Source organism: Hetaerina americana, unplaced genomic scaffold (assembly GCF_022747635.1).
Source record: "Hetaerina americana unplaced genomic scaffold, ioHetAmer1.1.p SCAF_6, whole genome shotgun sequence".
In the NCBI taxonomy this organism is placed as follows: Eukaryota; Metazoa; Arthropoda; class Insecta; order Odonata; family Calopterygidae; genus Hetaerina; species Hetaerina americana.
The window spans coordinates 10,744,724-10,769,381 of NW_027287205.1; positions in this window are offsets into that span (position 1 = coordinate 10,744,724).

Below are 24,658 nucleotides of genomic sequence, written 5' to 3' on the forward strand. Positions count from 1 at the left end.
ACTGAACTCATCTAAAATTATGTGTTATTTCTCATTCATATTTGCCCTCCCCTCATTGGTTGGTTCTAGTCAATTGCTAGGATCAATCTTTGTCATAAATAAGGAGGTCACTTTACTGCGATAAATCCATCCACTCTGTCTATATTAAGTCAAATATTTGTTTCCCTGCAACTGAAGAATTGCTTCTTTTCCAAAAATTTTTTTATTGCTGGTACTAATGCTTCCTAAAATTTAAAACTAGGATAAGGGCAGAGAGAGACTTATCCTCAACTTATGCTCCCCCAAGCATTGTAATCCCTAAAAAATATGTAAATTATTTGGCTATCTACTCTCTCGTTCTTTAGTAATTCTAATTAACATAAAATGCTCCTTGCCTGGATTCCGTATTGCCCCAAATGCCTCTCATGCCTTTCTTTAACGTTTTCTCGTCATATTAAACCGCAAATGATATCGTTCAACCATACCATTTACATGACCATTCCTACTTATTTCACCTGTTCAGGTCACCCCACCGTGATTCTCAATGCCTTTAAAGGTTAATTCATATTTAGGTTTTCAACAAGGCAAATATTCTTCCAATCTGTTTTTATATCTTGAAATACTTTCACCAAAGTTGAAAATGGCGGGGGCGCGTGACGTTGGTACGCCAGCAAAAGAGTGAGTTGAGAGGAAATGTACGTAACTTTCTGTCCCCAACTATTTTCGCCAGCGCTTACTCTTTGATGACTTAGTGTTTCCCCATTCTGCTTTTGTCGTCAATAGTGTCCGGGACAAACAAATGCACGAGTCTGCCCGTTCGGCAGTCTAGCTCTCTTATTTCTTGTCTTATGTCTGCTCTGCCGATGTGATTGGGGAGCTGAATTATATCCTCTGTGTAAGATGCAAAACCACACGCTGGTATCTGTGCAATCTTGCTCTGGACTGAGCTCAAAAGTTGAGCTTAATTTTGCACTATCATATTTGCATTGGCACCCCAGTTTTACCGTATAACTTATTATATTACAGGCTACCTTATTGGGAATACCAACATTTTCCGTGTACCGCTACACCGTTGGTGATCCAATCAATCCCATCGATATGCCCGTGAACTGAAAACTCAGTGGGATCTCATTTTAACAAACTTTACGTTTTACCATTTTATTGAATACTCTGTAAAATCACTCGCCTAGAGTGAATAATTTCCCAGTGCTTACGAATTAATATGGAGCAATATACTTGGAAAAAATGAACATCAAATTACGCACAATATGCTGGCATCGCGAGGATAGCTTGTATCATGTTCCATGTAGCAAACAGTACGTTTGGAGGTGCTGAACCAGGAAACAATGACAAGTTACTCTACATGAATAAAAATAGCAGGTTAATGCATATTTTTTCTTATTTTATTTACATGGCATGAGGTTTCGCTAGCATAGGTTGCCTCATGGCTTCTTTAATTATGATTGTTTTCAAAAAACTGAACTGATAGTCAAATTAATCAGTAGATCTCATTGTGGCTCACGTCCAATCTGGAGTTCTGCCAGTTTTGCAGTCACCTTTACCCATATGCGTTTATTTAGCACGAGTTACTAACTATGTCATAGATGTTTTTCATTGTAAATCAATTTTTCTCGAGAACTTTTAATTTGACCCTTCTTGGATCGGAGCGGAAGGACTGCTAACGAAGAACGACGATAATCTTAACTAATCGATCATTAAGAAGGAACATAAGATAAGGAGTTCCTCCTCGACCTGGGAGGAGGAGCCACTCCTTATGTTACGCTCGTGGATTAGATATCAATGTGAGTAGTGTCGATTAAGTTTTGTTTAAAAAAATACTACGTGGTAAATATGTTTAATTTAAATATGTGAAATATGAGGCAGAGCTATTACTGAAAACTTATGTGATAAAATAAAGAGTGTCCCAAAAATAAGTAGAGCATATCTATGGAAAACATTTATTGCAGATCAAAGTATAAATTGCTAAAAGTTTTTAAAGGAGCACCCTTATGTCTCGGCATATCAATACCAGTGCCTCCGCAAGTTGTGGTATGCTTCCTCTAAGGCATCAACAGGACCCTCATTCGGGCACCTCGTTATGGACTCGTTGGCATAATCCCCTGGTCCAAAATGGTACTCAGAAGGGGTTGTACTTGGGGAGTGCTCAAAGACCTATGCCTTGTCACCAATGTGTCAATCTATTCTTGAAAATCTAGTCTCTTCAACCGTGGTCCAAGAAGTACAAGGCAAGATTGTTGCACTAGCAGTCTTCCAATGGTACCTTTGGGGCCACCTTGGCACATCTTTCTCATAGCTAAACCTCTTCTTTAAGAAGTTAATGCACTGTAGTTTTCTGAATATTGCACTTTTCTACTAACATCCTGACCCTTTGGGGTCATTTGGAATTGGGCATGAATCTCACTTTTTGCACATTTTCATCGTACTGTGTTGTTGATGGATGTCCAGGAAATTCCTCCTCGTCAACCTCCTCTCTACCCTCCCAGAACATCCTGTGCAAGCAGAAAACATCAATTACGGCATTTCTCGGCCTTCATTAGCATCCTTAAACATGTTCATGCTTTATGAACCCTATTTTCTAAGCTTAAAGCTCAATTTAATCGCATATCATTGCTCCATGTAAAGTGGCATCGAGAATTCGTAACGCGACCGTCGAACAGGGGTCCAGTGTAGCAGCAATCCGCACACTGGTCATTCCCAGAGTCAGCTGACGTGGGTCGCTTGGCTTTCCCAAGTTCCCCCTCCACCTTTCCCACCACAAATCACCTTGCTTCAGCCATCAACGTCGACGGATAAAAATCATTCTAAATTCTTTTTGAGACAAACCATGTCTTTAAGGTCAATGAAAATAACTGAAATCGGGTAATTTTAACTTTTTAAAGTCATTAATGTATTAATATGGCTAATTTTGAAAATTATACAGGTATTATGATAATGTATATTAATAATTGTCATAAAAAGTTACCTTTATCAAGATAGCTTTTATATACTTTAATTTGATTAACGGAAATGAATTATCGTTATAAAATATATTATTATTATTATTAGGTAATCTACCGGTTAAGGTAGGTTTTTGGATGGACACAACTACCAAACAAATATTTTATTACTCCTAACAAAACGCAAAATCCATCATCCTATTCTACATCAGGTCCCTCTTCATCTCTGAGTACTTTATTCCTCCCTACATCCCGTCCAACATCCCTATCCTGTTCCTTCCCTTTCCTCATTTTCCCAACATTCTACCCTCTATCACAGTCTTCAACATCCCACTGCCGGCCAGTACCCCCTTCAACCACTTTTCCTGCCTCCATATGATTTCTACCAACAAACCCCTCTCTTCGCCCACCATACCAAGTACTTATAAAATATATATTTTGACGCAATAAAAGTTGCGTTTGGCTTGAAAAATGTGGATTTAAACAGTTATTTTTACGTCAGGTGCATCTTTCACGCACATTTTAAATTTAATTTTTTTATACTTTCCGCGAAAGTATAGCTTTATATAAGTAAGCATATTTTTATTTTGTTATTATTTTCTGTCGGTCAGATGCAGTACAGGACATGAATTATTTCATTTGCATCGTGCGTCAAATCAGTCACAGTGAATAACCGTTTACTGATAACTTAATGATGAATTTGCAGTACTTTTGCTCAGTGCTCGTGGTAGCTATTTGTCAGATTCTTCCTTTAAATGTGTCATTTGTCATAAGATATCTTATAATTGTCATGCTGATTCCCCTGGCTTCGGATTAAGAGTTAAACTGATCCCGGAATGCTAAAATATCACTCTGTCATCCCTCGCGTGATTCCCCGCCCCGCCCCACACCGAATCTTACACTTCCCCCGGCCGTCACTGCAGCCGCTCCTCCCGTGGCCTCGCCATTTCATTGCCGCCCAATCTTCCTCAAAGATCCGTCCGTCCGTCACTTATGTGCCGTGTCCCGCTAATTTTTCGGTCGTTTTACCTTCCCGCCGTCAATCGCCTCCCGCTCAATCTGCATCGTACGTTCGGGCATCTTCTCTGCTCATGTCCATAAGACAAGAACAAGGGTAAGCAAAAATATTCCGGTGAAAATATATCCGTACACATTCTCAGTAAAGAAATTTTCAATGTAATATAATTCGGAAATCGATTTTTTAACTTTTGTTTGTAAATTTGCGACCGTATAATTTTAAAAATGAAATATGCTGTTGCATAAAAATGTTATTCAGTGAAAAATACTATTAATTTTTCCAAATTATTCAAATCCCTAAAGGTTACCTGCTAGTACTTTTCCTTTTTGCCTTATGTCTTTTTCAAATTTTCGTAATTAAACTAGTCTTAAGATATTTTGCTACTCTTTCATTCAAATATCTACGTTTACTTCATTTTCGTAATATTCTGGGATTACAACATTTTAATCTCCCAATTTGGCTACATTATCACCACTGTGGAGGTCTTTGGGGCTAACTCGCACAAACATTGAGTTTTTAGTCAATGGACAGTGGCAGTTGACATATTAATAGAAATTTTGATGCTTTTGAAATTTTGATGATTGAGATTTTGCATTGCTATGATATAGAAGTAAGACCTAAATTAAATTATGGATTAAAGTGTCCATTTTGTCAGTCTCAATAAGTGGAAACGTGGAGGTAATGGAACTTGATGAAGATACAGCCCTACGATGGAGAGGCTGTCAAAGATTGCACTCAAAGCGATGGCTCGCAGATCGAGGACAAGCTTCAGCATTGGCCCAAAACAGGCTTCGACCCACGAGACCGCTTTTAGCGCCATCTTTGATGGATTTACCCGTAGCTGTGTTGCACGCTGTAGGAAACCAGGCCATTCCAAAGACAATATATTGAGGTAGAGTCAGTTTTTGCCTTTTATCAATTGTATTCAATTAATTATTTGTAAATAGAATAAATAAGTGGCAAGAAAATGTGACATTTATAAAATATTGGACCGTATTTTTAGTTTCGTGAAAACGGGCTCATAATGCGTCTGGGTCAGCTCTAGTACTCGTTTTAGTTTCATGGTGCAGCACCAGGAGGCCGGCTGGTCCAAGGATTAACATTGTATCTGATAACTATGCTTAGTATAATTATTATTAATCAATTTTCCAGAGAACGAAATCTCTCAATTTGGGATGAAAGAAGATTGCAAAATAAACCCTGGTTATTGAAATGAATGGTTTGGAAGTTGTTTATATTCGTTTGGTATCTTCAAGGCAAGGAAAGACATTCTGACGTATTTGATTGATAATAACAATCCCTAATGGAAAAGGAGACAATTGGTAAAAGGCGGAATATTAGATTATCAAATATTAATTGGCTGTCGAGTTCCTTCATAATCCTTTAAGACTTCAATTAATGTGGACACTGATGAGGGGGCCTGCAACAAATGAAACAGTCACAACGGTGTTCAGACCCAGTGACCTGCGAAAGCGAAGTTCGACCTATAGTTATGAAATGAAATGGAGTAATGAGAAATTATTTTCTTTTATATTTATCGTTATCAGTATTAAAATTTCAACCTTAAGATTGGTTTACTGTAGCCCTTCAGTCTTCTATATTTAGTGAGAATTTTCTCACCCCCTAATAGCTTTTCTGTTTTTGACTTGTCTCTTGGTCTTCATCTCGGTATCTTCCGTTCAATTTCCCTCTTTATCCTGTTTCTAACTAAATCACGCTCCGTCAAGCTGTGCGCAATTCACCGAGTACTTCTTTAGAGGCCTCCTTATAGTCCTTTCCTATTTGCTCTTCTATTCTATTCGCCCTTCTTTTCCTCACTGAATTAATTCTATCAGACATGCTCCCCTGGAGTTTCGTTGTCCCAATCCGACTGTCCTACACTGTTTCCCACTCAGCCATATCCGGCCACACCGCTCCAGTCCCCCATCACAAAAAGTTCTCCTTCCCTTTTACTGCACCTCGAACCACTTTTATATTATGCCATCTCAATGGAGAGAAAGCGATTATTGTTTACTGATTTTCATTGTTTTGGATAGCCGCACCCAATCCGAGACGATTATGAAAGGAAGTTGATCAATGAGAATAAACAACACATCGAAAAGTTACTAACTATCAATGAACTACTCATGTGAAATGGTAAATTCTGTAATAAATTTTCTTAACTGAAAGCCACGAAGTACCAATTTCCAATTTGAATACGACCAACAAAGGAACGTTATTTGGGATCGAGATGGTGTGGTTGCTAACGTATTGGCTTCCCACCCAGAAGGTCCGAGTTCGAATCCTGGAGACGGCGGATTTTTTCAGTGGTATCAAGATCCCTACTTGTGGTTGAGAGAACTTTGAGTGAGTAAGCCGTCCGTCGGATGGGACGTTAAATTTTTAACCCCTTGGCCGCTTTCGATAACAATAGGCTAATGTTTCTCTCCATCTATCCCCGTTTCCTACCCATCCCTAATGGAGCAAATGACTTTGGCTGTCGGTCGTCTCCCCTAAAATTACAGTTACTACTGGGAGTGTTCCTGCAATTCTTTGCCTCGATACAAACCAAAAGCCCTCGGTAAAAATATAGCATGTGTCTGAGATAGGTTTTATCCACCGTCTTGCATGGGAATGCGAATAAATTTAATTTCCAATTCTTTGTGTTTTATACTTAATAATCTATTATCATATGCCAATGTAAAAAGCAAGGAAAAAAGAAGCCAAAATAAATGAAGGGGTTCGACAAGGATGCAACCTCTCGCCAGCAATATTCAACGTATACTTGGAAGAGGCAATAAAGGAAGCACAAGAGTTTGGCACCAAAGGAGTCAAGGTGAATGGCGAAGAAATTGACATGCTGCGGTTAGCAGACGACATCGCAATGGCGGCAGAGACGCGAGAGGATCTGCAAGCAAACCTGAATACTATGGGCCAAGTATTTTTGGAGTGTAATATGAGCATCAACAGGGAAAAAAGGAAAGTCCTTGTGTGTGGAAGAGAGAAGCTGAATGCAGCTACCACAATTCGAGGAGTGAAACAAGAGCAAGTGGAATCCTTCATCTACTTGGGCAGCAGTATAACTTGGGATGTAAGAAGCTCGACCGAAATCAAGCGAAGATAATCCCAAGAAAAAAAGGCGTTCATTGAGAAGAGGCAAGTACTATTCTTGAAGAACATAAGATTGCAAGCAAGGAAGCAGTTCATCAAAACTTTTTCATGGCTTTCTACGGATCGGAGACATGGAATATTGGATCAGTGGACCAACGAAGAATAGAAGCATTCAAAACTTAGTGGAGAAGGATGCTGGAGATTAAAAAATGGACAGGCAAATTGAGGAACGACGAAGTGTATAGAAAGGCAGAAGATGAAAGAACCATATGGAGAGCACTACGGAAAAGAAGAAATAGATGGATTGGTCACACAATGAGGCACAATGGATTGATTAGGAATATAATAGAAGGAAAAATTGAAGGAAAGATCCCGCGAGGAAGACCAAGAGGCGAGTACATTGGGCAAATTAAGAAGGACGTAAAACAGGGAACTAATCAGAAGGTGAGGGAATTAACACTAAATAGGGAAGAATGGAGGGCTGCAGCAAACCAATCTTAGGATTGAAATAGTGATGATGATAATCCTATTAAAATATTGTTGTTAACATTTATTGCAAAGTATTCTGGATATCTGTGTGCCAATTGGACCTAATAAAAAGGTGAATCTTTTAATCTTACATCAGTAACTGCGGCCGCGTGGTTATTGAATTTAAATGAGAGAGGCATGGAACTGGCCGCGTATATACGTAAACGTCCGTACAAAAATACGCACGTGAAATTCTCACGCATAAAAGTTTAGTTCAGGTTCAGAAATGCCATCGCCTAGAAGATACTATTTATAAAAAACATGGGCAATTCTTCTGATTTATTAATGTGGCATTAGTTGTGTGAGCCTCCGGAGATTGAGAAACTGCTAAAGGACTCGAGCAAGCAGCTTTACTTTTTCTCGTGAATCCATTTTCTTATCTTTCGTCCTCACCTCTTCCCTTGGTCCGACATGACTGCCGGCCGGCCAGGTTGCCTTCACTTGTTCCACGCACTGCTTATCCACCGTCCCTGAGTCTCCGTAACTCTCCCGTTTCGCTCACCGCTCGTTTCACCCTCACCTCGATCCTAGGCACTCTCCCCTTCCTTTGCCGCCGCCGCCGCCAAGAAATGGACCGTGAGAGGTCTCGAGAGAAGTGGATAAAAACGGCCCAACGAAAAGTGGGAACGAAAGAGAGAGATGGGGGAGGAGAGGAATGAGGTGACCCTGTTCCGAGAGGCTGGGGAATATTGAGTGAGCCGGTGTAATGGAAAGGAGAACGGGAGGAAACGGGAATATTAATGCCTTCCATCAACAAGGCGCATTATAACGAATGGCCCTCCCCCCCACCCCTCTCCGCACCCCCCCCCCCCGCACAGTTTCGCGATAACGCTCCTCTTTCACCCTCCTCTCCCTCGAGCTAGTTTCTCCTTTTTGCTTGCTCCTCTCCCTTTCTCTTCTGTATTGCTTTCTGGCGAATTCATACCATCCATGTAACTTGCATAGAATCAGGCAAGACCAAAAACCAAAAACATTTGCAATTAATGGTTTCATCCTTTAATTGAGAACTCCTGCCCATTCTTAGTTGATTGGACTATAGAAATAAATATATTTAGAGAAATTTAATGCACTTTTGAGCTAAAAAGAGATGGTTTTTGCGTTACCAAATCATATCTCTCAGGACGTTTTAGTGCATATTTTACCATTAAATTGATTGAATTCTGGAAATATTTCTGAAAGAATTTGGTCAATAAAAGTGCTGCAAACCCCTCACCATTAATATGTTTGCCTATATTTTTAATTCAATTCACGTTTTTAAATGACATACATTTTTTTCGTTTAAGCTTAATGTTGCTGCAAACCTTTCTGTACAAGAAATGTTTTAAAAATAATATGTGAATTAAATATTTCCTTGTCTGTATCACCTACTTTTACGAGCACTTCCATTTCTGTTATTAATTTAAGGTTAAATTTCAGTCTATTTGTTTGGGAAATATGTGAAGTTATAACGTATTCATGGTACATGTACATATATATATTGTACTTCTTATAGCGGTAATCATGAATAGTAAAAAAATATGAGAAACAATTTCAAAAATAATTTTTATATTCCACAAAATTACATAAAAATAATAATCCAAACAGAGACTTGCGTCCATGCATGGATCTGATTTTGTACGAAGTAATTACCCTTTCTCCTTATTAGTAATGCTTTTACAGTAATACTAAATAGCAATAGGAATGCATGAGCTTCGGATTTTAATTGGAAAATGAGAATTGTCTTCACTTAAAATAATTCTTATGAATGATAGTAATTTTTAAAAACAGCCGTCTGAACTTAAACCTAAATGGCGGAGTTCTTTTGGAATTTTGCGGCTCTTCACGTAATTTGTAAGTGCTAATCAAATAAATAATTAACATCAAAAACAAATCTTCATAACATAAGTCATAAACAAGCTGAAAAAATAATTAGGTATTTTCAAACTTTCTTCACTCGATAGATAACTTTATTTCACATTATATTGACGGTTTTTTTGGCCCAGTATCACTAATTATGTGCGATTGTGAAAAAATAATATAATGACTCAATGTGGAGAGAATTCAAGAAGGGTATTAGGTGATAATTCTTCCATTCCCCTAGTATTCGTTGGTTTAAATATTTAATTTTCCTAGAAGCCACAGTTTCTGCATTCTTCCAAATTAAATATTGAATTCGGTTTTACCTATTAATACTCCTTTGGAGAAACCATAATTACTTTATTCAAGCGACAACTGTGATATTAATCACCTGGTTTACCTTTGTTTTGGAAATTCGATTTTGAAGAAGTTAATTGTGAAGGCGCGCTTCCAACTCCCAAGAGAGCGGTAGCTCTGCCGTCAAGAGTGAGTTTCCAGGCGAGTCGTGGAAGGGGAGAGAAATAATTCAAATCCCCCCTTTGAACCAGGAAAAGAGTATTCGCGTTTACCATTGGAAGCAGGAAACCATTCGATGGGTGCAGATCCCTTTACTGGAAATAGACGCCCGGCTATTTTCACCCTTTTTAAGCCGAAGCCGGAAGTCTAAAGACGGAAGTGTGCGGGGCATATCAATTCACGGAAATTTAGAGGAAATCGCCCTCCTCGACCTCCTTCTAACCTCCCTTTTTTCCATATAGCCCTCCTCCAAAGGGTTCCCCAGCAGTTCTTGCTTTTTAGGCTTGAGCGAGCATTTCACGAGCTCAACCTGCAAAGTTTTCCGAATAAATTGCCCGGGGAAACGGTCGAATTTGCAAACGGGTTTCATAATCCCTATCCCCAGCGATCTCTTGCACCCAGAGCCGAGGAAATACGTCATGTGCAAGTGCAAATAGCGGCGCTTACCGCTACACGGTTGAGGGGGTATGGGGGTACAGGGGGGGGGGATAGTCCGTTGGATGGCATGGCGCCGAGCCTGCCCTGAGGGACCTTCGCCGTAGACATTGGATCATCGTCGTAACTCTTTTCCATTCCTCCCCCTCTTCCAGCGTCACCCCTTACAAACCCGTCCCCGAACGCCTTCCCCGAAATGTTAAAGGGCTCGTTTCGAATCCCAGGAAATATTCGCGACGTTTCGCAGCACAGGGGTCACGGGGGGTGGATGGGGGGATCGCAATCCAGACGGAATGCATAAGCGGCCGTATATCGGCTTGAGGGATGACTCGCAATAAGGGTGGCGTCGTGATTTATATGTCGGTGATTCTCAGCCCTCCACGGTGCGACGAACGATTCTCCTCGCGGCTTCCCAAGAGTGGATATTCGCACTCACCTCGTCCCCTTTCCTCCCCGCCGATGTCTTTTACGGTCCCCACCTCTCTTCCTTGGGCAGGGTAAAGGGCTCCGCCGCCTTCCCCCGTGCCTCGCAGGACCCCGTGAATCGTGCCTCGCCGCTCCCTCGCGGCGGTTCCCGGCCTCTCCCCTCGCGCGATCGATGTAGCCCTGACGATGATGAAAGCCACGGCTCCACAGAAAATCTCTCGAAACGTTCCCTCTCGTGCTCCTAACCTCGTTTCTCCATCATCCTCATGCTTTGATTCGCTCAGCGTCCGTTTTAATTTCCCGGAGTTCCAATGTTCAAAGTTTAAGTGCTATAAAGATTTTGCGAAGGGATCGTTCCTCCTCAAAAACATCTAATCGAATATCTTATTTGTCAAGTTTGTCTCTCCAGTAATCACATTATTCCAACTTTTTTGTCGTGTTAACATTTGTGTGTCTTACTTACCATCTGGATGGATACGAGGGGGGACCCAGAAATAACAGGAATGTTGTTATACATTCTTTAGTTCTCAATATACTATATTTACATTAAATTGTGTCCACCTTCAAAGTATTCCCCATTGACCACACTGCACTTCTCCAAACGATGCTTCCATTGTTCGAAACATTTCTGAAATTCATTTATCGGGATGTCCTTTAGGCCTTCTAGCGATTTTTGTTTTACCTTTTCTACTGTGTCATAACGCTTTCCTTTCATGTCCCTTTTGGGTCTGGGGAACAAAAAGAAGTCACAGGGAGTTAAATCTGTTGAGTAGGGGGGATGGAAAATCGATGTCATGCCGTGTTTTGTCAAAAATAGCATCACGGAGAGGGCGTAATGAGCCGGCAAGTGAGATGGCGAGAGACAAATTTGTCTGCAACCCTTTTCATATGCAAATCTTCAGATAGAATCCTCTGAATTGAACTCCATGACACTTCAGACATCTCACAGAGTTGATCAATGGTTCTGCGACGGTCTTCACGAGTGAGGGCATTGATTTTGTCGACCTTTTCGTGAGTTCTTGTTGTTGAAGGGCGTCCTGAACGGGGTTGGTCTTCAATTTACATTTCACCGTTTTTAAAACGTGTAAACCACTCGAATACTCTGGTTTCGCTTAGGGCAGCTTCTCCATATGCAGTCTTGAGCATGATAATAGTTTCTGCGGCTGATTTCCCCAACAGGAAACAAAATTCCACCGCAGCGCGTTGGTCTTGATAATCCGCCATCACGTTTTTCGCCGAAATGAAAAAAGTTGTTTCACTGAAACAGCTCTCACGGACTCACCGATCGAGTCACAGCGACGGCGCTGCGCATCCTGACGCAGGTGGCATGAGCCTGACGTACGACCGGCCGAACAAAGGCTTCCCCCACTCTCGCTCCCCACCGCAGCCCAATGCCCGTTACTTTTGGGTACCCCCTCGTATTTCGAACGACCTTTTCCCATTAACATTCACCCACACTCTTTTTTTCTACTTATGTTATAAAATGGAAATGTTTCTGAATTGTTGCTGAACTGAATTGCATGGATATTGAAGAAATTGGGGTATTCTCCCGGTGAAAATAGAACTAGTTAGACTGACTTTTAGAAAGGATTACTCCTCACTCAACGGAAGAGAAATGATTCACTCAATGTGAAAATTAAATTTCTCTAAAAAATTTTTTCCTACTCAAAAAATTAATGCTCAAAACAAAACTGTCGTTTAAACACCGGGAATTAAATTTTTATTATAATACTGCGAGCAGATCACCATTTTTTTCATTTATTTAAAAAATGGCTCGTAAAGCAAAGCATCAACTTCGTATCATTGGGAATCGCGATGTGCATTAAAAAGTTAGTGAGATCGGAATGGGATATTAGAAGCAATGTAAGCAAAACAAAGCTTAGAAGTTTTCGAGTAAAATGAAAGCAAAGTTAAACGTTGAAGTAAGACGGCAAAAACTAGATGAGATGGAAGAGTTTAATTTCTTTGGCGCATTTCTTGGACCAGTATAGTTAAAGTAGTAGGGATATCAGGAGAATGTTTGCGTCAGGCGCAAACGTTTTCACAAAGAAGAGGAAATTGATGATTGGGACATTGAAAAAGGAGGTTAAGAAAAGAGTAGTGAAGACTTTCATTTGGAGCCCACTTTTGTGCAGCTCCGATCATTGAAGAAAGATGATTGGCTGTATTTGAGATGTGGGCATGAGGAAATGTGGAAAAGTTAAAATTGACCGATAGGAAATCAAACGAATAACTACAAGGCATGGCGTGGGAAGAGTGAGTTTTTTTGGCAGAAATCCAGAGAAGTAGAAAAAATGGATGAAGACTCTTTTTATGATGGACCGGCGATTGAATGCTGAAGAATATAATGGAGGGGAGAATGTTAGGCTTGGAATATAGGCAAAATTGAAGAACTGTTGATTTTAATGTGGGGTGTCAGAGATTGTCTTGTTGGGTGAGGTTAAAAAATACAGCAGTATTGCCTGTGTCCACCCAAAACCTACCTTTTCGGGTAGGTTCCAGGTATGCATATTTTTACGAAACGTGAGTAGCTATTTAGGCTGTAAGACTGTCGTAGTCGATTCACTCAAAATAATAGCGCTTTAGCGGTTCATCAGTGATAATTAGCATAAGTTTACCTGCGATATGAAATTACAGTAGGAAAAGTTCATTAATGTGAACTGACGCCAACCAAGGGGTGTTGAAATGTCCCCTTTTGATATTAACCTCACCTTCATGGGGTGTTTATAATATTGAACATTATTAAAGAGCTACATTAGCACACATCTAAGGAATCCTTTGATTTACATGTAAAAAATAATAACATGTTTTGATAAAATATTTTTTATCGTGCATTATATATGCTTTGGAAGGTGTTGTAAGAATTCATTATGAAAGTGGTTATGAGATGCAGACAAAGGGGGAAAAGCCTAAGAATCTTTTTGGGTAGTTTCTATGCACTAATCCTCGTAATGTCAGCGGAAGTAATTCAGCTTCAGGCCAACATTAAGCCAGCGTGCAGTTTTGGTGATGAAAGGCATCGCGTGGAAGGCTTTGTGAATGCTGTAGATGGTAGGCGAAATAATGCCCTCGGACTTTTGGCTTTAATCACAGGAACGCTGTTTTGAGTCAATGCAGCCTATGAATGTCACCTGGCGAATCCAACCCTTTAGCGTATAGTTCCTCTGTTTCATTACATCGGAGGATTTTGGCAGTCGAGCTGCGTCATCCAATCGCCTCCATGTGTCGGATTTCAGAGTGGATGTCGCGATTCAAAATTTCCACAAAAATGTCAAGTCCTTTGCTATATTTGAAGGATTAAATGTTAGATTTCCTCAAATAGAGATTCAGGAATAGAGTGATTTTTCAAATACGGTTATTTGATTTTAAAATATCGTAATTTACTTCAATCATTAGTTTTGTTCAGCGTCGTTCTGTTCCCGCATTGTAGGCCAATTACATTTTTCGTGTGATTATTGTTGCATACGATAAATTTGATTTAAGATTGAAAACGATTTTGATTTCGAAAAACGCTTAAAATTAAATATATTATGCTAAGTTCTTAGGTAAGATTTAATGGTGAAACTACAAGGTCTGTTAAAAAGTGATTGGACTGTTTGAATAACTTTATTGATTTTTTTAGTTACCCTTTAATCATGCTTATTTCCTTCAAAACATAGCCTTTGTCTGCCAATGTAACGCTCCCAACGTTATTCCATGTTTTAAATGCCGCCTGGAACACTTCTTTCGGGATAGCCTTTGAGTTTGCGGTACACATTTGTTGAATATCTTCAATAGTTTAAAATCGGCATCCTTGCAAGTTGGAATTACCCTTAGAAAACATGGGAAAGTTAGAGCTAGAACTGGTGAGTGGAGTGGCTGGGAGATCAGCGATGTTTAGTTTTGGGCCATAAAATCGGTAACAGTCAATTTTGTGTGAGAAAATTATCCAGATAAAAGCAGCAAGACTTATTTTTCCACATTGGTGGTCTCTTCCGCAACAAACTTGGCGTGTCTTTACCTTTAAATAGTGCTGCCCATTTACATTTTTTATTCTAGAAATATGTTCACATTTAATAATCCCTTCGCAATCGGAGAAAACGTTCAACATCACCTTCACGTTCGATCACGGCATCCGAGATTTGATGACCCTTTCCACTGTGTAGACGGCGCTTTGGTTCTATATCATTACCATAAACCCAGGTTTCGTCACCTATGATCATTGCTTTTAAGCAGATTTGCTCGTCTTTTGAAAGGTTGCGAACTTTCTGACTGATATCAAGACGTTTTTGCCTCTCTTCTTCCGTTGACACTCGTAGCACAAATTTGAACGCGACGCCTTGAATGCCCAAAATTTCTATCAAAATAGTGAAACCTAATTCAACACTAACTGCAACCTAACTGGAAATCTCTCTAATCTATCCTTTGGTACGTACTAAATTATTCACACTGTTGACGTGGACGTCATTTGTTGATGTCGATTCTCCATCGAGGTAGAGGTTTGTCCAGGCTGGAAGCGGTCGTACCAACAAACCACTGTACCCTACTCATTGTTTCACTACCGTAATGCCTCTTTAATCATAGTATAAGTTTCCGTTGCACTTTTCCCCAGGTTAAAACAAAATTCAATGCACGCTCGCTTACTTCCTTAGCACCTTCATTCTCATCGAAAGAAAAATTTGCGGGGAAAGCGTGTACTAGGTTACACAGGCACCGCTGTTGTGCAGAGACAAGTCGAGACAGGACCACAACCAAAGCGGTGCTTTACTTTTGACAGACGGTGCTATAAGGTGACACCTTACTGATTGTCATCCGTAGTAGAGATACCAGTCTCAACTTTTTTTAGTACGGACATTGTACGAGGGTCATCCGGAAAGTAGTACCCGTTCGTGCCGCATGAAGTGCTGACGACGCGAGTAGCCGCTGGACGAGGTCAGATAGCTTCAGTGGCTTGTCTGCCTTCTCTGAGCCAAGTTGCGTGACGCTAGCATTGCCTGTGTTGTTTCTGTGATTGTTTACAATGTTTAAAAAAATTGAGAACGCCGCCAGTTGTGAAGTGAGGGCAGTGATTAAATTCCTCAATGCAAGAAACGTTCGCCCATGTGATATTCATCGCCAATTAAAGGAGGTGTATGGAGACAATGTAATGGACGAGTCGTCTGTTCGGCGGTGGTGTCGCAACTTCAACATGGGGAGGGGGAACACACACGACGATGAGCGTTCGGGGAGACCGTCTGTCATTACAGACCAACTGGTGAGCTCAGTTGACGAATTCGTGAGGAACGATCGGCGCGTCACAATTGATGACATCTGTGAGCATTTTCCCAATGTTTCTCGAACAATTGTTCATGAAATTGTTAAACACCATCTGCATTATGCAAAAATTTGTGCAAGATGGGTCCCTCGCGTATCTCAATGAGCTGGCGGCGAAGGACTATGCAGCAGGAATACAGAAACTTGTCACACGTTATGACAAATGCCTTAATTTGCTTGGAGATTATGTTGAGAAGTAGTTTAAAGTATCCTCTTTCAAATAAAATTTTTTATGTTTGTTAATATTTACTTTTGTGTCGTTATTTCACGAACGGGTACTACTTTCCGGATGACCCTCGTATTTCAGTAATTCTTCTATCATTGAGCTACTTAAGGTTATCAGGAATTGAAATTAATACACTATATAGAATATCAATGGAACTGATTGCTAATAGAATTATTTACATTGAAATACCTGAAAAGCGTGTTGACATTTTCAAATACTATATGGAATTTCTTTACGCCGTAAAATGAAGACCTCGTATTTTAAATCGGTTTAATACAGACATAGGGATATGCTTTTCTTCTCCTGTGATATCAATTGTTTTTAAAATTCATATGATTCACAATTTTTTTCTATTTCTGCAGCTAGAATTTGAATTAACTGTCTAATTAAAAAAAAAGAAATGAACTAATTTATGGCCTTTCTTTTAAGGAGTATAAAGAATGATTAAGGTTTGCTAATGGCCGACTAAAGAATACCCCAAAATTGAAAGAGCATCTTTCCTCTTTGGGAACTGTGCTCGTAGTTGTGTGGGTTTTGTCAACATTTTTAAAAATCTCTCACCAAATAAATTTAGCTTTCGCTCAGTTCCTTCTTTCTCGGCTTGCCAATCGCAAACAGTGCGAGCCAAAAATCTTCCAAGGTATCGCAGCTGGCATCGAAAAAACAGTGGATCGAATTTATCCATTAATTGCTCGTACTGGTATATCTTCCCATGTTTTGTTCAAATCTTACTTCACATCCCATATTGGCAGGGGATCTCGTTCAAGCAGAAACAAAGGGTCTAAACAAAAAAATGATCGCATTGTACAGGACAATCTGTGGATCCGCTTTAAAGAAACTCGGGCCAATAAAACGGGTGCTGGAGAAATGTAATGAGAGAGTAGAAGAGATGTGTTATTTCGCTCTAGTTAGACTTCATTGGGTATATGCATTAAGTATTTGGCCTCCTTGGGAGAATGTTTTGCAAGAAGAGCTATATAAGGTCTAGAGAAAATCCACCAGAATCGTCAAAAATTGATACAATAAGTAGTTGAATGTGGCAGGCCTTTTAGTAGAATTGTAAGCCGGGAGCCACTTGTGATGCGAAGAGAACAAGCGAGACTTTGACTTTTTGCAATGTTCAGAACAAACGAGTTCAAAAAGGAAACTAATGGCATTATCATGTCTTCAAACTATTTAGGTAGATCAGACCACAAGGATAAGATAAGGGAGATAGAATCCAGTGCGGATGGATACAGGTACTCGTTCTTTCCTGGGAGAATCAGCCATCATAATCGTAAGAAACTAAAGGCACCATAGAAATAGTGACGACATGCCATTTACAAGTCAGGACAAGATTAAATGTTCCGCAGACATGAGGTATATTCTTCATTGCATGGGCATATTGATAGTATAGCCATTGGCATTCGTTAAATTTATAAAGGTTTTTTCATGAATATATACGAATTTGTGGGCGTAGATTTGCATGAATTTGCATGGTTTTGCGTGTGGTTTTATTCTCTTTTGCGCGTGGTAATTTAACACAGCCTGTCACTCGCCCTTTCGGCGGATTAAGGAGTATTGTTTACATGTTGGTTGATAGCACTCATGCATGTTTTGGATATGCTTTCTTTTTCAATCAGTGGGCTATAATATTTCCATCATGCAATAATATTTTAACCTGACATGGATTTTGCTTCTACGCGAAATATAGGGGAAAACTCAAGAGCCATTTTAAATTAATTTTATTTTTTTTTTAATATCACATCTTAGCTGCATACCATCGCCAAACGTTTTGGCCTGATTGGCACAATATATGAGAATTTAAAGATTTCTCGTCTATAAAAACCGAAAAAAAATATCAGGAGAGTTGAAGTTTACTATGTCTCTTAATTTATTTCCTTTTGCATAATGTGAATATTAAGAGGTGATTTACAACTGCTACGATACAATTTCAAAGTTTAAAATCCTCTGCAACCTTTAAATATCTCGTAGTAAGTCAAATGATTTGTTAAATATATTTTGATTTGAATTTCGTAATTACTGCATATACTATATTTGGAAACATTTATCATATTAGTGAAACTCCAGTGACAAAAAACAAGAAAAGGAATGAAGTCAAAAGAGATAAATAAAAAAGTATGATACCATGTTCGTGCATTCCATAGCAGCAATATTATAGTATTTTTAAGAGTAAATAATTACCGAAAATAATTGTTATTGAATGTTTCATTTCGTCAACAAAGATATAATTATATTGAATATGGTGATATAATTTATTCATGTCTAACTTTAAAGGTTTTACTTTTCTGCTATTTCTCATGGTAAGATTAATGAATGTAGTAAAACCATAGCATTATCTCAGGCAAATTAAAAGAGCCTATGTGACTTGAATTTAAGAGTGTCGGGATTCAAAAGAATTATAGCATTTCTCCCATGCATAGTACTACGGAGTAAAATTGCGCTCCAATGCATTGTAATTGGATCATAAATCGAATCGAGTGGCGAACCATTTAAAATCATGGCACAAGACAAAGGAGATGGATTTCTGCAATTAATAATTATCTTTAAAACCTAAGAATTACAATTACTACTATCATACAGTTTTTACAAACTTGAATGATTAGTAGAAGTTATGAGACTTACTATAGGTCGAATAATTTATTATATTTTTTAATGAGCCATGTCTTAATTTGTACAAATAAATGTGCCTGATATATGGGATATTTTCCGAAGATGATTGTCATAAATGTGCTGTCGAATATTTCATCACCTGAGGTAGAATATTAGGTGAAATTTGAAGGATTTTTGGTTTAGCTAGATAGATAGAGGTCTTTATTTGGGCGAAATTGAGGCCTAATGGTCCCTTCTGCCATTTTAACCCATCTTCGAATATGTATTATATCAGGCATTAAACTCATAGCACATTCATACTTACACATAAATACATATAGACAGACATAAATTCATTTGGCACAGAGTTGCACATCGAAAAGAAAAAAGTGTGTGTGTATATTATATATACATATATATATATATATATATATATATATATATATATATATATATATATACATGTACATGTACACATATACGTATATATAGATAATAACTCACATATACACCCATACATATATTCATATACATATATAAATTAAGGATACACCTACACATACACACATACTAAAAGTAAATGAGTATAGAAGTATGAAGATAGAGAACAATAAAATTAGAAAAGTCGAATCAAAGAATGAGGTTTGTGAGAAAAGCTAGGGAGAGCGTATAGGTTTAGAGGTACAAGGTATATTTTTTATGATACAGCCACACCACCAGAAAATTTTGTTTGCCGCGATCAATAGTGAGTGCCTGGGTACTGGAAAATTGAACGTTGTAGGTGTATGATAGGGAAATTTTTATTCTAAATTTTCCCAGAACTGCAGTAAATCCGTCATCTCATTTGGTAATGCAATGTGTAATATTCATCATTTCATAAAAATACCTTCTTGTGTAGCAAAAAGTGGTAATTTCGAAAGGATAGGGGTCTAAAATAGAGGAATACGTAGGGCGATCGGTTGAAGTCTGAGTTAGGCGAAGTAAGAGAATCAGAAAAAAGAATGTCCCTGAGTTGAGCGGGTAAGACTGATTTCTGCTTGGACGTGCAATTCGAAAGTCGTTTGTCATCACTCCGGTGCGGTAATGAAAATGGGACCCGTTGACGGCGCCACAGTCACTGGCGGCCGAATTGAAATGGCAGATAGTTACGAGGGAAGGAACAAAATGGCCCAAAAAAAATGTCCTTTTCAGAAGACTCGGCGGTTTGTCGAAGGTAGGTGAAGGCTTTTTCGTCTGCAGGGGTTGTTTGAGGGTGAGGTGGGTAGAGGGGGGTTGGTAGACGAGGCTTGGCAAAAGGGGAGGGAGCAGGGGAAGGGTGCGGGAACAAAACAAGTACAGTCGTGGCCCGGGAGATGGCGGTATGGCTAAGGGCTCCATTTCCTGGCCCTGTGGGGGGGGGTGGGGGGAAAGGGGGGGGAGGGGACGGTGCGGCCGCGAAGAGCAGTGCGATCTGCGGAAAGGCTTTTGTTTCAGGCGTGATTCGATTTAAACCGAGAGGTGGCACTGCGGTTTTTCTCTGCGTCGAGGAATAGGACGGGGCCAAGGGCCTTTCATTTCTCGGGTTTTAAACTTCTGTAATCATCGAGTTCGGATGCACTTTAAAAGGTCTTTTCCTAATCTCCAACAGATTTAATTTTCTTCCCTCTCGCGGTTATTTTCGGCAGGCATTCTGGTGAAAAAAAAGAATTGAATTCTCTGCTTAAATCATTTCCTCTCGAAAAGATTCATATCGTAGCATGCCGCTGTTAGCAATTATCCTGGCATCCGTGTGGAAAAAAATGTTCCTCTGAAGTGAAATGGTTTTGAATCGATGCGGCTGCGCTTAATTAAAAAAATGACTATTTTCATTTCTCGCTGCTATAAATGGCAGTATCCGAGAGAATATATCTTCGCATTGCGATTTGTTTACAGTTTATGCTGTCTTTGGTCATTGCATACAATAAGGAAAATTTCGAAAATTTCTGCTTCTAGAGATTTTGTTCAGCGGCTGAAATTAACTAAGGATCTTGGGTGGGGAGTCCAAGTAGATAATTTGACACGGAAGGCATTTAAAGTATTGCATTGGGTGATGAGAAATTTAAAAGGAAGTAGCGTAGCCACAAAAGAAAAAGCATATAAGGTACTGGTTATCCCTATCCTAGAATACTCCTCCATAGTATGGGATCCATAGGAGGTGGGGCATATTAAAAAGATAGAAAAAGTTCAAAGAAAGGCAGCAAGATATGTACTCGGAAGGTACAAAAGAACAGATAGTGTCACAGAAATGTTAGATATACTGAAATGGGAGAGTGTGAAAAATAGAAGAAAAAGGAGTAGGTTAGGCGCGATGTATAGAATTGTGAAAAAGGACGAAGCGTCGGAAGATTTATGGCAAGGGATAGAAAAACCTAGCTTTAAGGGAAAAAACGACCATAGCTTCAAAATAAAAATTAGGACTCAAAAAAACAAATAAGAAAAAATACTCTTTTTTAAATAGAACTATAATTGATTGGAACCAGCTGCCTGGAGGTTTGTTTGAGCCCTTTCCATCCAATTTTAGAAGTTTAAGTTGAAATGTAAAGCAGCCCCTGGGTAATAAACTTCATTGTAGTTATGAAAATATTGTTTGCATGTGATGTGGACGGCATTTCGTATGTGATGTGGAAGTGTCATTATGCAAAAATATTTTGTCTCTTATCTGTTTTTATGTGTTCGTATGTAATTTTCGTCGTAAGAGTTATCTTTGACCTAACTTGACCGTTGCCACCAGGAAATTTGCCTAATTGCAACGTAATTGTGTAAATAAATAAATAGAATCTCTCACTCACCTTATTACCTAAATTTTTATTTAATATTTATTTTCCAGTGAGGTAGCAATTTCAATTGATAATTGATTGAATTATTTTAATTTCAATACCTAAAAGTAATACAGCAATAGCTGTAACAGATCTATTCAATAAATACGCGAACTGGTATAATCTAGCGGCCATGACCGGGACTATAGCCCCGTCCATTAGCGGTGGTGCTAGTTGCCTGAGACCCAATGAGCCGTCTGCGCTTGGTGGATCGTCGAGCTGTGCGTATTGTGCCAGTTATGTTGTCCTTGTTTTTTCCGTTTGTCAGAAATGGAAATTGACGAAATCACGAAGAAACGGATCAGCTTAAAGGTTTTTGGTGATGTGCGGTAAATGTTATCAAGAAATTACTGAAACGTTGACAGCTCTTTGCGGTGATAATGTTTTGAAGAAAACATTCGTTTTCCAGTGGGTTAAATCAAACCACAAAATGAAAAAAAAAGCCGACCGAAAATCAAAGCCATTCTCCTGGTTTTCTTTGATGTCGAAAGTGTTATTTATCATTAAATTTCTTCCTGAAGGACAAACAGTAAAATGCTGAGTTCTACCTTACAGTTCTCAAGCGTTCGAGAGATCGCGTGCGATCAAATTTGACTCAAGGCCATGGATGGATCCTTCACCATGGCAATCCACTTGCACATTGAGCATTGATTGCCCGCCAGTTTCAGGGAAAACATTCAATCACCATCTTTGATCATCCTCCTTATTCGCCAGGTCTCGCCCCCTGCGACTTCTTTCTATTCCCAAAATGCAAAAATGTGATGAGGGGACGTCAGTGGGAAGATGTGGACACAATAAAGCAAGAAATGACGAGAAAACTAAAAATCCTAGCTATCGGTAATTCCAAGGGTGCTTTAAGCAGTGGATAAGAAGATGGAATAAGTGCAAAGCCCACGAATGGAGAGCACTTTGAAGGGGGCAAAATCGATGTAGACGAAATTATGCAAAATAAAGTTTTCATGCCCTCAGTTCACGTATTTATTGGACAGACCTCGTATTCCCAATTTTATTATTTTCAATATCGTTTACTCTGTCATAGTCCGATATACTATATTTTTGTGTTCATCCTTGAAATAGCTTTATAAATGTAACTGAAGTCAATGAAGAGGGGAATAAGTACGCGCATTGATAACAAGGGAGTCTGGATGAAAAACATACTCTAAAATTATTTGCTCTTAATGAGTTAGTGTCTTTTAAGCTTTATGAAATATTAAATTCCTAACTTGCATTTCTTCTTTCATTGGTAGGTATGGATTCCACTTCATTGATTGAAACTGCCTCCAGATCATGTGTGTACTGAGTTTTGTGAGTAGATGAAAGGTTCCATAAGCATATTTTTAATTTATACTAAAAAGGTATTTGGCCTCTCTTAATGTGTCTCCTCCACTCTTTTTATTGATTTGAGTTAACTAAATATTTATGTCACTATTTTTAGTTTCAAATGAATCACATATATCCTAATTAAATTTGTAAACATATAGCTCTGATGAGATGATTGCATGGATACTTTGGAATTCAGATATTTCTGTACTTGTTCTACAGGAATCACTGTATGCAAAGATTATTTTTCTTTTCTGAGTATAATACAAATATCATTTAATACAATTAACCAACTCAATGAATAGTATCCCGGTAAAAATTGTATTTGGAATAGTTCAAGTATAAAATATGTTACCAAATACTTTGCAATTTAACAATGCGTATTTGCTAAAATTAGTTAATGTCAATTAATTAAAAAATTACTGACATAATTGAATTTTATTCTAGAAATTAAGTTAGCACACGGACTTTGGAAAGATGACAATGTAATGAACCTTCCATATTTTACCATTTAATGAATTCCTGATATACTGAAATAGATTGGAGAAAGAGATTTCTTTAAGGAAAAAATGCACAAGCTTAGTATAAGGAAAGTTAAAGTATCATAAACAGTGAACCAGCATAAGAAAAGCACCTGTCAAATACTTTCTATAAAAGATCTCCCATATCAAATCTTTATTCTTGTGTAAAATTTAGTTCCATATCTTGTAGGCAATAATTTACCCTGTATAGGTATTAATGCAATTATAAATTGCATGTAATTATTTGAGCCTTGGTCATATTTCCTCTTTTCAATTTAAAACTACTTGATTGTGGCCAGTGTGTCATCAATATCTCGGTTTTATATTCAATGATCATTTTAATGCGATCGTTGAATTTGTGCTGTATCCACGTAACATCGTCTTAAATTTTGAGGTTTCTAAATAAAAATTCAAATTATGTCTTCATTTTATAGAATAAACTTACTTATAATTAGCAGTTCAGAGCATTTGAAACTAGGTAAACCTATAGATTCTGACAAAATTTCCCCTAAAAGGCAAGAATGTCAAAGTGTAAGACCGATATCCCGGTCAAGGTGGATGAGTACATATTGAAATATTCCCTAAACATGTTGGCTACTTTCGAAAAGCATGACTGGTCAGTGCCTGGAGGTCCAACGAGTCGCCTTTATCATGGCTGTATACAAAAGTACGCCTCAACGGAAATCGTCTCCTTATTGCTTCTTCCACAATGCATGACACATATCGAAAATAAAGAAGGAGATTTTTATCTCGGAGCCTTCACCTTCTTGCCAAAAAGTTATCAGGCATTTTTCTCCGATACTTAAGCGAAACTTATCTTATTCTTAATCACAATTACCAGCGTTTCTCGTGCCAGAGATTTTCGAAGGGGATTTTTACATTTATTAGTTTCCTCAAGACATTTCAATTAAGGCGAGTGTCTTTTCAATATGTTTAGGTATTAATTTGAACCATTTTGGCCAGATTTAAAAACACTTCGTCCATAAAACACTTTCCTCTTATGAATCGTCTGCTTTGTGTCTATGTACATTGTTGAATGATAAATAAATGGTAAAAACTTGAAATATGATTGATTTTTTTATCGTCTG